General features: G+C 41.3%; 1 protein-coding gene and 1 non-coding gene across 2 annotated transcripts in view; one reads left to right on the top strand and one right to left on the bottom strand.

Annotated features, from left to right (window-relative positions):
• LOC124601260 overlaps positions 1–14,063 on the top strand; it is a 235,693-nt gene that overhangs the window by 24,496 nt on the left and 197,134 nt on the right. The gene's annotated exons all lie outside the window — the stretch shown is intronic.
• Positions 13,612–13,684, bottom strand: Trnai-uau. The gene has a single exon. It is a non-coding gene; the product is annotated as a tRNA-Ile (tRNA).

Here is a 14,063-nt window from a genome sequence, read left to right on the forward strand (position 1 = left end):
TATTATCTGTGAAAATTTATGACTTATTTTCTGTTTCTGAATATACATTATAATTTGTGTTGTAATATTTGGCTAATAATTTCTCAGAGTTCTTCTTGAAACTTTGTAAGTTCCTATTTAATATATCTTCATTTCTGCAGTCGGCTGATGTTAATACATCTTGTTAGAATTATTGAGCTGCCTTTTCATTATAATCATTCCTTTTACATGGCCACCTCTGTAGCGTAGCGGTAGCGTTTCCGCCTACCACGCAGTGGGCCGAGGTTTGATTCCCAGCAGCGGACTGGGTGTGATGTGTCCTTCATCATCGTTTTCATCATCATTGACCCGCAAGTTGCCGAAGTGGCGTCAACTAAAAAGGACTTGCAATATGGCAGCCGAACTCCCCCACATGGGGCTTCCCAGCCAACAATGCCATATGATCATTTCATTTCGTTTCATTTCATTCCTTTATCATAAAAGCTTTCTGCATATGGTGTTGCATCATATTGCAAAGAAACCGTCACTACATGAAACTGATGTTTTTGAGACAGTTACAGTGGAGTTCCTTAATCCAGAAAACTTCTATGAGATTTGAATGATATTCACTTATGTCACCACTCTCTATGGTACACAGTTTTGCATATCACTCACACACACACACACACACACACACACACACACAATCAAAAAACAATTTTTTGTCTATTTGTCAGTTAAAATATCATTTATGATAAGAAATTTGTAGTATTGTATTGTTTTGAAATATTAATGGCTCCTGTTAAAATGAATATTTGTTGTAAATATTGCTAGTTAATTTCTCCAACTAAAAAAAATTGAAACAAACTAATAAAAAATTTCATTATGATGGTAGTTAATACAGGTAGACGTTATACTTGTTGAATTAACCAACATAGTATTAGTACATGGTCCGGTGACATTAATGTGACCTTTGCCTGTGTTTGATGTCAACATGCAACCATTCACAGATGGCAGGTGGCAGCACTAGTAGTGGAGGATACATAAAGCATGTCTGGGGATGCAGAAAACAGTGCAGCCATTGTCATAATTCCAAAACAGAGCGATTTATCCGATGTCCAAAAAGGGCAGGAGCATATGCTTTTGGGCCATGATTGGAAGCATTTCCGAAATGGCCAAGTTTTTACACTGTTCATGTGCCACCGTGATTAAAGTACAGGGTGGAGAAAAATTATGTCACGAAATTTTAACCCTGGATAGCTGATGCCAGTGGGAACCAAAATTGCTAATGTTGTGTAGGTTGACAACGCACAATTTTGAAAATACAGAAAACTTGGTACCACACGCTCTGATTGGCCACAGGATTGACCTGTTGCCGGATGCTCTGGACAATGCACGACCACGAATGCTTTGCCTGCCAGAGATCGCGATGTATCCATGGCGACCCGCCTGCTCGGTGGTAGCATGCCAGCCTTCCACTCTGGGGCCTGTGGGCGAATCCGCGGGGCCCGACACATCCATTGTAGTTTTATGATAATGCATACTAGGAACAAACCTGTCAACAGATGTTAGTTCGCGTACAGAAAGTAATTGTGTTGGCTCTGAAAAGGGCCGTTTTAGTAGCTAGGGCATTGTTTACTGAAAGCAGGTGCTCAAACTGGCGACCCTTTGATGTCACACGAGCTTGGCAATGTCGAATGGTGTTTTGCTGAACTCTTTCAAAGATTCCCGGCTTTACAATGATGTGTTTGGCACCATTTTGAAAGCAATCCATTAATTCCTCTTCGTTTCTAGGTGGTTGGCGTCTGGATGGGTGAACTAGAACCTTGAAGAGTCCCCGTAGGAAAAAGTCCGGTGGCATGAGGTCTGGTGATTGCAGGGGCCATGTCCTACGAGCCCTCCGCCAATTACCCATCTGCCAAAGAGTTCATTTAAATATCTGCCCACAGTACGGCCGTTATGTGCGGGCACCCCATCATGTTGCAACCATGTGCATAGCCATATGACCTAGGGAACATCTTCCAGCAGGTCGGGTAGAGTTTCTTGCAAAAAGTGAAGGTAATTTGCCCTGGTAAATTGGGGACTGGCCCAATCAGATGGTCACACACAATGCCTGCCCAGATGTTGAGCAAAAATTGTTCCTGGTATCCATGTACGCACATGATGTGAGGATTTCCCCTTGCCCAGCAATGAACGTTCTGAGTGATGTAAAGGGAATCCCAATGGCATGTCCACTCTTCGGTAAACAACACAATGGTGGGGAAGTCAGGATCTCGTGCAACACTTTGCAGAAAATACTGGCAAAACCCTAGCCTACTTTCATAGTCTGCCACATGATTTAGGTCTTGGACAGGGTGGATACTGAATGGATGCTGGTTGTCATCCCTCAAAGCCTCCCAGACTAACCGATGAGTGACCCCCATGTCATGTCCAACTGCTCGAGTAATTGTCTTAGGTGCTTCCTCGAAGCACTCGAAAACAGTCTCTTCAAATGCAGCATCCCGTCGTGTTAGAGGTCTTCCAGCATCACCATGATATCCCACTAACGAGCCTATTTCACCAGGTCGCCAGTGAATTGCTGTAAACATTTGCTGATGTGGATGGCTTCTTGCTGGGTACCATTCCTCATACAACCATCGAGCTTTGTGTGCGTTACCATTGGCTAGTCCACAAACAAAAACCATATCTCGTTGTTCTTTAAATGAATACTGTGCTGCCATGCTTACTGTAGGACTAAATCGCAGTCTCTTCAAATGCAGCATCCCGTCGTGTTCAAGGTCTTCCAGCATCACCATGGTATCCCACTAATGAGCCTATTTCACCAGGTTGCCAGTGAATTGCTGTAAACATTTGCTGGTGTGGATGGCTTCTTGCTGGGTACCATTCCTCATACAACCATCGAGCTTTGTGTGCGTTACCATTGGCTAGTCCACAAACAAAAACCATATCTCGTTGTTCTTTAAATGAATACTGTGCTGCCATGCTCACTGTAGGACTAAATCGCAGTCACTTCAAATTCAGCATCCCGTCGTGTTCAAGGTCTTCCAGCATCACCATGATATCCCACTAATGAGCCTATTTCACCAGGTTGCCAGTGAATTGCTGTAAACATTTGCTGGTGTGGATGGCGTCTTGCTGGGTACTATTCCTCATACAACCATGGAGCTTTGTGTGCGTTACCATTGGCTAGTCCACAAACAAAAACCATATCTTGTTGTTCTTTAAACGAATACTGTGCTGCCATGCTTTCTGTTGGACTAAATTGCAGATGACCTGTTTGTGCTCCGAAGCAAAACTTACGTGTGAATACCTCTGACATGAGGTGGAGACAAACAGCAAGACCTATTCAACACGTGTGCGTACCACATTGGGGCAGTGACGGGGCCAGGGACGTTTGTATTTGTGAACCAACAACCATAGTGCTGCCCATCAACTGACGAATGGCAAAAGGACAGTCCCACGGCCAATTGGAGCGCATGGTGCCCAGTTTCTGTTGTTTAAAAATGGTGCATTGTCGACCTAAACAATATTAGTAATTTTGGTTTCTACTAGCATCAGCTATCCAGGGTTAAAATTACACAATTTTTCTCCACCCTGTATACTGAGAATGAAAAAGTGGCAGTATCCGAAACAAGCTCCAAGAAAGACAACTGTGGTGCACCTTTGGCCATGAACCAAGGGGCTACCAACAGTGGCTGCTCAACAATCATTCAGCAAATATTGCTGTATACGGACCTCCACAGTAGGTGCCTGGTTCATGCGCTGCGCTGATTGCTGTTCATTGACAATGAACGATGGAATTTGCACACCAATACCACAATTGGATGTCCACTGAGTGGTAACTTGGTGCCCTTTCAGATGAATCACATTTTATGCTCCATTGGGCGTGAAATGCCTGAAAGTAGACTCTCTGGAACAAATGGTTGGAAGGATCCAGTCTGGAGGAGGGAGCATTATGGTTTGGTGTATGTTTTCGTGGCATTCCCTGGGGAATCTCATCATTCTGGAAGGTACTATGGATCAATACAAGTATGCATCTATACTTAGGACCATATTCGCCCCTAAATGCTGCTGTTCCCCCCCGTACCCCCCCCCCCCCTCCCCCCACCCCCCCTACCCCCAACCCCACCTTCAGCGCAAAGGCATCTGCTAGCATGACGATGCAATATATCGCAGAGCTTGCAGTGTGTCTGCTTGATTCGAAGAACATGAGGATGAGTTCACTTTACTCCCCTGGTCACGAAAGTTCTTGGGTTTAAACCCAATCAAGATTTAGTGGGACCACGTTGATCGGGCTGTTCGTTTCATTGATCTTCAACCAAGAAACCTAGTGCAGCTGGCCATGACACTGGAGTCAGCATGGCTCCACATCCCTGTGGGTATCTTGCAGAATTTCATTGATACTCTTGCTGTACTTCTTGCAGCGGTCTGCAGCGCGAAAGATGACTATTCAGGCTTTTGGCGGGTGGTCACTTAAATGTAACTTGAGAGTATTAGCTTAACAAAACTCTGTTATAAATCTGTATACATATTGAATCTTATGTTACAAGTCATCCATTTCTTTCCTTTAAGTCACTTGCATTATACAGGGTGATTCAAAAAGAATACCACAACTTTAAAAATGTGTATTTAATGAAAGAAACATAATATAACCTTCTGTTATACATCATTACAAAGAGTATTTAAAAAGTTTTTTTTCACTCAAAAACAAGTTCAGAGATGTTCAATATGGCCCCCTCCAGACACTCGATCAATATCAACCCGATACTCCAACTCGTTCCACACTCTCTGTAGCATATCAGGCGTAACAGTTTGGATAGCTGCTGTTATTTCTCGTTTCAAATCATCAATGGTGGCTGGGAGAGGTGGCCGAAACACCATATCCTTAACATACCCCCATAAGAAAAAATCACAGGGGGTAAGATCAGGGCTTCATGGAGGCCAGTGATGAAGTGCTCTGTCACGGGCTACCTGGCGGCCGATCCATCACCTCGGGTAGTTGACGTTAAGATAAGTGCCAATGTGGTGGCGCTCCATCCTGCTGAAATATGAATTGTTGTGCTTCTTGTTCGAGCTGAGGGAACAGCCAATTCTCTAACATCTCCAGATACTGTAGTCCAGTTACAGTAGCACCTTCGAAGAAAAAGGGACCAAAAACTTTATTGGCTGAAATGGCACAGAAAACGTTCACCTTAGGCGAGTCACATTCATACTGAGTTGTTTCCCGCGGATTCTCAGTGCCCCATATACAGACATTGTGACGGTTGACTTTCCCGTTAGTGTGGAAAGTTGCTTCATCACTAAACACAATCTTTGAAACGAAAGATTCATCTGTTGAGCGGTCGCCATCTTAGCATCAACTGACGCTGACGCCTAGTCAACAGCGCCTCAAGCGAACAAATGTACAACTAAATGAAACTTTATAGCTCCCTTAATTCGCTGACAGATAGTGCTTAGCTCTGCCTTTTGTCGTTGCAGAGTTTTAAATTCCTAAAGTTGTGGTATTCTTTTTGAATCACCCTGTACTAGTAAACAGTCCAACAGCTATATACTCATACATATAATAGTGAAGCATCCTTAAAAGAAGTGTGAACTACCCACATCATACATCATCACAGATTCTTTATTGTTTTTAAAAAAATGACTTTACTAAGTAGGTTTCACAGCAATAGCAAAGTTTTAATGTACAATTGTTTTTGAAAACTTTGCCATTGATGTAAAACCTACTCAGTAAAGTCCTTTTTTTAAAAATAATAAAAAAAAAATCTGTGATGATGTATGATGTGGATAGTTCACACTTCTTTTAAGGATTCTTCACTATTATATGTATGAGTATATAGCTGTTGGACTGTTTTTTTTTTTTAATGTACAGTTGTTTTTGAAAACTTTGGCATTGCTGTGAAACCTACTCAGTAAAGTCCATCAGCTATCCAGGGTTAAAATTACACAATTTTTCTCCACCCTGTATACTAAGAATGAAAAAGGGGCATTATCCGAAACAAGCTCCACGAAAGACAACTGTGGTGCACCTTTGGCCATGAACCAAGGGGCTACCAACAGTGGCTGGTCAACAATCATTCAGCAAATATTGCTGTGTACGGGCCTCCACAGTAGGTGCCTGGTTCATGCGCTGTGCTGATTGCTGTTCATTGACAATGAAGGATGGAATTTGCACACCAATACCACAACTGGATGTTGTAATGGTACTTGAATTACGTAACCATTATGGTACCTCACCTGAACCTCTCGATACCAGTAATATTTTACTGTGTTTCTGTAAAGTAGTTAACATATTTCTGAGACAATATTCAGATTTGATTTCATATGTGATACATCGATATGTTTATATTGCAATGATATTATTCTTATGTGTTTTCTTTCTTTTGTCACTATGATCTTTGACGTACTTATAACTCTGATTTTTGGTCGCGTAAGTGATAGTTAGTTAGTTGTTAAGTTGTTAGAGAGTCTGACCTTGAGAAAGTCAAGTCTTGGATATCATGTTGGAAAGACGCATATTATAGTTGGCTTATAAAATGTGAGGAAGATGTTTTCAAGTATGTTTTGTATTGTGAAGTGATGTTTTGTGTGATACGTGATATTACAATAAAAGCAGTTAAAAGGAAGTGTAACTTGAATTTGGAGTGCTGATTATTTTTTTTACATCACCACTGTGCTAACTTTGAAAAGTTTAATCTCCAAGTTTGGTTTGAGAAGCGCATCTACAAAACTTTTGAATATAGCAGAATAAAACCTAGGCCTCTTTGCATCCGAGCTTGGAATCATAACCACCTAGATTTTCAACGATTGAGCCATGATAATACGAGACCCGCGTGGGAAACACAAAAAGATGAGTGCCTAGTTTTTTCATTATTACATGAAATGACTATTAACTGTGCTTTAATGACACCTGCCACATAATATGACTGATGTTGCCCGAAAATGCAGTATTTAGCAGCGTGAGCAACACCACAATTGTTATTAAAATTTTGACGTTTGTTGTGGTAGGGTTGTTAAAATGTCCACTGAGTGATAACTTGGTGGCCTTTTCAGATGAATCACATTTTATGCTCCATTGGGCGTGAAATGCCTGAAAGTAGACTCTCTATAACAAATGGTTGGAAGGATCCGGTCTGGAGGGGGAGCATTATGGTTTGGGGAATGTTTTCGTGGCATTCCCTGGAGAATCTCGTCATTCTGGAAGGCACTATGGATCAACACAAGTGTGCATCTATACTTAGGACCAAATTCGCCCCTAAATGCTGTTTTTTTTTTCCAGCACGAAGGCATCTGCTAGCATGACGTTGCAATATATCACAGAGCTTGCAGTGTGTCTACTTGATTCGAAGAGCATGAGGATGAGTTTACTTTACTCCCCTGGTCATGAAAGTCCTTGGGTTTAAACCCAATCAAGATTTTGTGGGACTATGTTGATCGGGCTGTTCGTTTCATTTATCTTCAACCAAGAAACCTAGTGCAGCTGGCCATGACACTGGAGTCCGCATGGCTCCACATCCCTGTGGGTATCTTGCAGAATTTCATTGATACTCTTGCTGTACGTCTTGCAGCGGTCTGCAGCGCGAAAGATGACTATTCAGGCTTTTGGCAGGTGGTCACTTAAATGTAACTTGAGAGTATTAGCTTAACAAAACTCTGTTATAAATGTGTATACATATTGAATTTTATGTTATATGTCATCCATTTCTTTTCTTTAAGTCACTTGCATTATACTAGTAAACAGTCCAACAGCTATGTACTCATAATAGTGAAGCATCCTTAAAAGAAGTGTGAACTACCCACATCATACATCATCACAGATTTTTTATTATTTTTAAAAAAAAGGACTTTACTGAGTAGGTTTCACAGCAATGGCAAAGTTTTCAAAAACAATTGTACATTAAATATATCATGGGAGAGCAGATAACTGAAAAGATTCATGATCATTTGCTTTTTAATCTCTAATGTAAGCCATGTTTGCTGACTAAGTTATGCTAACACAGATCTGCTTATTATCAAAACAACCTTTTTTTTTTTAATGCCCAAACATGTTTTGACATATTTTTAGAATCATTTGCAGGTACGTTTAGGGTCGGTGCATATTGCACTCAGTGCAGGCAGAGTGAAGAGGACCCTGCATTTGCAAAACATGCACTCCAAATGGGCACCACATTAGGACCCATCAGAAGTTTATGGCAGGTAGCCAAGAAGGCTTTCGGTGTGAGCAGCACAGTTTTCTCTTGCCTTTATCACACCTGTTGATTGCATTCATGGTGTGTGTCAGCTGTTTTTGTCAGTCTGTTCTCTGCCAGTACTCTGATGTTTCACCAGCAGTGTGCATTTCAGCAGCTACGGTTCACTTGTGGTGTACAAACAAAAACATTTAATGATGGACTAGATGATTCTTCTAGTTCAGGGTAAACTAGCACTTTGTTATGCCAGCCATCCAGTCAATATGAGGAATAAGTTAAGGGAAGAAATATGGAAGATAGCTTAGGAAATGTTATGTAAATTAATTGTATTGCATCAATCATTCATACCACTCCCATGAACCATGGACCTTGCCGTTGGTGGGGAGGCTTGCGTGCCTCAGCGATACAGATAGCCGTACCGTAGGTGCAACCACAACGGAGGGGTATCTGTTGAGAGGCCAGACAAACGTGTGATTCCTGAAGAGGGGCAGCAGCCTTTTCAGTAGTTGCAAGGGCAACAGTCTGGATGATTGACTGATCTGGCCTTGTAACACTAACCAAAACGGCCTTGCTGTGCTGGTACTGCGAACGGCTGAAAGCAAGGGGAAACTACAGCCGTAATTTTTCCCGAGGACATGCAACTTTACTGTATCATTAAATGATGATGGCGTCCTCTTGGGTAAAATATTCCGGAGGTAAAATAGTCCCCCATTCGGATCTCCGGGCGGGGACTACTCAAGAGGACGTCGTTATCAGGAGAAAGAAAACTGGCGTTCTACGGATCGGAGCGTGGAATGTCAGATCCCTTAATCGGGCAGGTAGGTTAGAAAATTTAAAAAGGGAAATGGATAGGTTAAAGTTAGATATAGTGGGAGTTAGTGAAGTTCGGTGGCAGGAGGAACAAGACTTTTGGTCAGGTGATTACAGGGTTATAAATACAAAATCAAATAGGGGTAATGCAGGAGTAGGTTTAATAATGAATAAAAAAATTGGAGTGCGGCTAAGCTACTACAAACAGCATAGTGAACGCATTATTGTGGCCAAGATCGACACAAAGCCCATGCCTACTACAGTAGTACAAGTTTATATGCCAACTAGCTCTGCAGATGATGAAGAAATTGATGAAATGTATGACGAGATAAAAGAAATTATTCAGGTAGTGAAGGGAGATGAAAATTTAATAGTCATGGGTGACTGGAATTCGTCAGTAGGAAAAGGGAAAGAAGGAAACATAGTAGGTGAATATTGACTGGGGGGAAGAAATGAAAGAGGAAGCCGCCTTGTAGAATTTTGCACAGAGCATAGCTTAATCATAGCTAACACTTAGTTCAAGAATCATAAAAGAAGGTTGTATACCTGGAAGAATCCTGGAGATACTAAAAGGTATCAGATAGATTATATAATGGTAAGACAGAGATTTAGGAACCAGGTTTTAAATTGTAAGACATTTCCAGGGGCAGATGTGGATTCTGACCACAATCTATTGGTTATGAACTGCAGATTGAAACTGAAGAAACTGCAAAAAGGTGGGAATTTAAGGAGATGGGACCTGGATAAACTGAAAGAACCAGAGGTCGTAGAGAGTTTGAGGGAGAGCATAAGGGAACAATTGACAGGAATGGGGGAAAGAAATACAGTAGAAGAAGAATGGGTAGCTCTGAGGGATGAAGTAGTGAAGGCACCAGACGATCAAGTAGGTAAAAAGATGAGGGCTAATAGAAATCCTTGGGTAACAGAAGAAATATTGAATTTAATTAATGAAAGGAAAAAATATAAAAATGCAGTAAATGAAGCAGGCAAAAAGGAATACAAACGTCTCAAAAATGAGATCGACAGGAAGTGCAAAATGGCTAAGCAGGGATGGCTAGAGGACAAATGTAAGGATGTAGAGGCTTGTCTCACTAGGGGTAAGATAGATACTGCGTACAGGAAAATTAAAGAGACCTTTGGAGAGAAGAGAACCACTTGTATGAATATCAAGAGCTCAGATGGCAACCCAGTTCTAAGCAAAGAAGGGAAGGCAGAAAGGTGGAAGGAGTATATAGAGGGTTTATACAAGGATGATGTACTTGAGGACAATATTATGGAAATGGAAGAGGATGTAGATGAAGACGAAATGGGAGATAAAATACTGCGTGAAGAGTTTGACAGAGCACTGAAAGACCTGAGTCGAAACAAGTCCCCGGGAATAGACAACATTCCATTAGAACTACTGATGGCCTTGGGAGAGCCAGTCATGACAAAACTCTACCATCTGGTGAGCAAGATGTATGAGGCAGGCGAAATACCCTCAGACTTCAAGAAGAATATAATAATTCCAATCCCAAAGAAAGCAGGTGTTGACAGATGTGAAAATTACCGAACTATCAGTTTAATAAGTCACAGCTGCAAAATACTAACGCGAATTCTTTACAGACGAATGGAAAAACTGGTAGAAGCGGACCTCGGGGAAGATCAGTTTGGATTCCGTAGAAATGTTGGAACACGTGAGGCAATACTAACCTTACGACTTATCTTAGAAGAAAGATTAAGAAAAGGCAAACCTATGTTTCTAGCATTTGTAGACTTAGAGAAAGCTTTTGACAATGTTAACTGGAATACTCTCTTTCAAATTCTGAAGGTGGCAGGGGTAAAATACAGGGAGCGAAAGGCTATTTACAATTTGTACAGAAACCAGATGGCAGTTATAAGAGTCGAGGGGCATGAAAGGGAAGCAGTGGTTGGGAAAGGAGTGAGACAGGGTTGTAGCCTGTCCCCGATCTTATTCAATCTGTATATTGAGCAAGCAGTAAAGGAAACAAAAGAAAAATTCGGAGTAAGTATTAAAATTCATGGAGAAGAAGTAAAAACTTTGAGGTTCGCCGATGACATTGTAATTCTGTCAGAGACAACAAAGGACTTGGAAGAGCAGTTGAACGGAATGAACAGTGTCTTGAAAGGAGGATATAAGATGAACATCAACAAAAGCAAAACAAGGATAATGGAATGTAGTCAAATTAAATCGGGTGATGCTGAGGGAATTAGATTAGGAAATGAGACACTTAAAGTAGTAAAGGAGTTTTGCTATTTAGGGAGTAAAATAACTGATGATGGTCGAAGTAGAGAGGATATAAAATGTAGACTGGCAATGGCAAGGAAAGCGTTTGTGAAGAAGAGAAATTTGTTAACATCGAGTATAGATTTATGTGTCAGGAAGTTGTTTCTGAAAGTATTTGTATGGAGTGTAGCCATGTATGGAAGTGAAACATGGATGATAAGTAGTTTGGACAAGAAGAGAATAGAAGCTTTCGAAATGTGGTGCTACAGAAGATGCTGAAGATAAGGTGGGTAGATCACGTAACTAATGAGGAGGTATTGGATAGGATTGGGGAGAAGAGAAGTTTGTGGCACAACTTGACTAGAAGAAGGGATCGGTTGGTAGGCCATGTTTTGAGGCATCAAGGGATCACAAATTTAGCATTGGAGGGCAGCGTGGAGGGTAAAAATCGTAGAGGGAGACCAAGAGATGAATACACTAAGCAGATTCAGAAGGATGTAGGTTGCAGTAGGTACTGGGAGATGAAGAAGCTTGCACAGGATAGAGTAGCATGGAGAGCTGCATCAAACCAGTCTCAGGACTGAAGACCACAACAACAACAATCATTCATAATCATCATTTTCATCTTCTTTGTCCTCTTCTTCTTACTAGTCATTCAGAGAAAATTTGACAATGCACATGTGAATAGCCCATCTGCATCTACTTTGTCCAGTCCATTAATTATGTGAGCTCAAACTGAGGAGGGAGGGGGGGTGGTGGTGGTGGTGTTATAATAGGCAGTGTAAGAGTGCTCACTAATCCTTATGGCATCTGTGAATGGAACTGACTGTCTTACATGTGTGCCTGCCTGGGTTTCCCCAATTTGAAACAAGTGCTGCATGGGTATCAGATTTCATTCAGGGAGTTCTTTGCCGCACTGGTCGAAATCACTGCATGTCATTCAGTGAGTCCATCGTGACACTCTGCAATGCATATAAGGCCAGTGCTGTTATGCTCAACGTGAATTTACAGCACATATAAAGTCAAAGCTATTGTGTTGAACATGAATTTGTATATAAACTTTACATTGTGTATGTTAAGCTGTGTGTCCACAAGTCAAAACACATGTGCGAGCAAGAAGCTAATCCTTTGTGGAAGAATGCTAAGCTGAAGTTCGCTGATAATTCCCTCAGTCAAGAGACGGAAAAACTTCGCATAGTATGGCTCAAAGGAAGGTACAAACAATGTTGTCTCTCATCTGCAAAATAAGAAAAGATTCAGTGCCATTTAATGTGTGTAATATACCAATAAAAGTTCAATTTTTTAGGGATTTGTCAAAATGGTTAACACTGTTTTCTTGGAGAATTTTTTGACTTCCTTCCCCACCCTTACCTAATCCATGTGTTTTAATCAGTGTTTACAACAAATAAAAAATTTCATTTTTATGTATTTTTACTTGACTATGGGGTGAACTTCACTTGAGGGACGGGGTGGTGAGTCCTACCACATCTCACCAAGGGGGGAGGTGGGAGTTTTGGAGAAAACCCTTCACCCAATTAATGGATGACCCCTTTGGAATGTTATTGTACAGATATGCATTTGCACAAACTGCACCTCATTCGTGATTAAATATGGCAGATGTATACAGTTTCTTTGAATTCTTGAATTTACTTATGAAACTGCTTTAACTTATCTATACTAAAAATAAATCTGTAGAACCTTTGTGTCTGTCTGTTTGTCTTTAACACTCTGATCTCCAAAACTACTAGATGAATTTTCATGAGGTTTTTGGAAGTAACTTGAATACAGCTTTGGGAACTGCATAGACTTTATTTCATCAAAACTGGATCACAGAAAAAAAGATATCCTGACATATAATAAAAATGTATGTATGTTGCACATCTCCGAAACCAATGGACGATTTCTACCTAACTTGGTACCCATATCACCTACTCTCTGGAAAGAATTGTTGTGAGGGCAAAAACCACCTACTTATCAAATGGGAAGGGGAGTGGGGTGTGGGTGTCTGATGGGTAGAAGTGAAAAAGATGTATAGGCTATGAGGTACAAATACTCAGAATTTATTCTACCGGTATTTGAGAACGAGAGTACTTGGTGACCTGCAACGAACCTTACATATAATTTCCAATCTTTACAACAAAACCTTTTCTTGCTGCTCCCCCCCCCCCCCTCCCCCCTACACACACACACACAAAATTATTAAACCAATAAAGTTTACTGCTTACCACATTCCCGCATCAGGCATGATGTTTTAATTTAGTACTTCTTTACATATATATTAAGATGGTATCTGTTATTTCGGACATGTCCGAAAGAACAGATACCATCGGTGACCGTGTAGCTCGTTAGAATGAAATTACAATGAAATGAACACCCTTAGCTGCTTACAGGCATTGACATACATCAACGGGGACAGATGAAAATGTGTGCCCCGACCGGGACTCGAACCCGGGATCTCCTGCTCATATGGCAGACGCTCTATCCATTGAGCCACCGAGGACACAGAGGATAGCGCGACTGCAGGGATTTATCTCTGGCACACCTCCCGCGAAACCCACATTCTCAACGTATTGTCCCGCACTACATTCGTAGTGCCCCCGCCCATTTTACTCATTACTCGCGGCGCATTGCCGATTCCCGTAAGAGTTCGGGCACTGTTTGTGCATTCGCACAGAAGAAGAAGATGGTCAAGTGGCCGGTGAGCCTTAACTATATATATAAACTAAGATGGTATCTGTCCCCGTTGACGTATGTCAACGGCTGTAAGCAGCTAAGGGTGTTTATTTAATTGTAATTTCATTCTAACGAGCTGCATGGTCACCGATGGTATCTGTTCTTTCAAACATGTCCGAAAGAACAGATACCATCTTAGTGTGTGT

This window comes from Schistocerca americana, chromosome 1 (genome assembly GCF_021461395.2).
Source record: "Schistocerca americana isolate TAMUIC-IGC-003095 chromosome 1, iqSchAmer2.1, whole genome shotgun sequence".
Classification (NCBI taxonomy): Eukaryota; Metazoa; Arthropoda; class Insecta; order Orthoptera; family Acrididae; genus Schistocerca; species Schistocerca americana.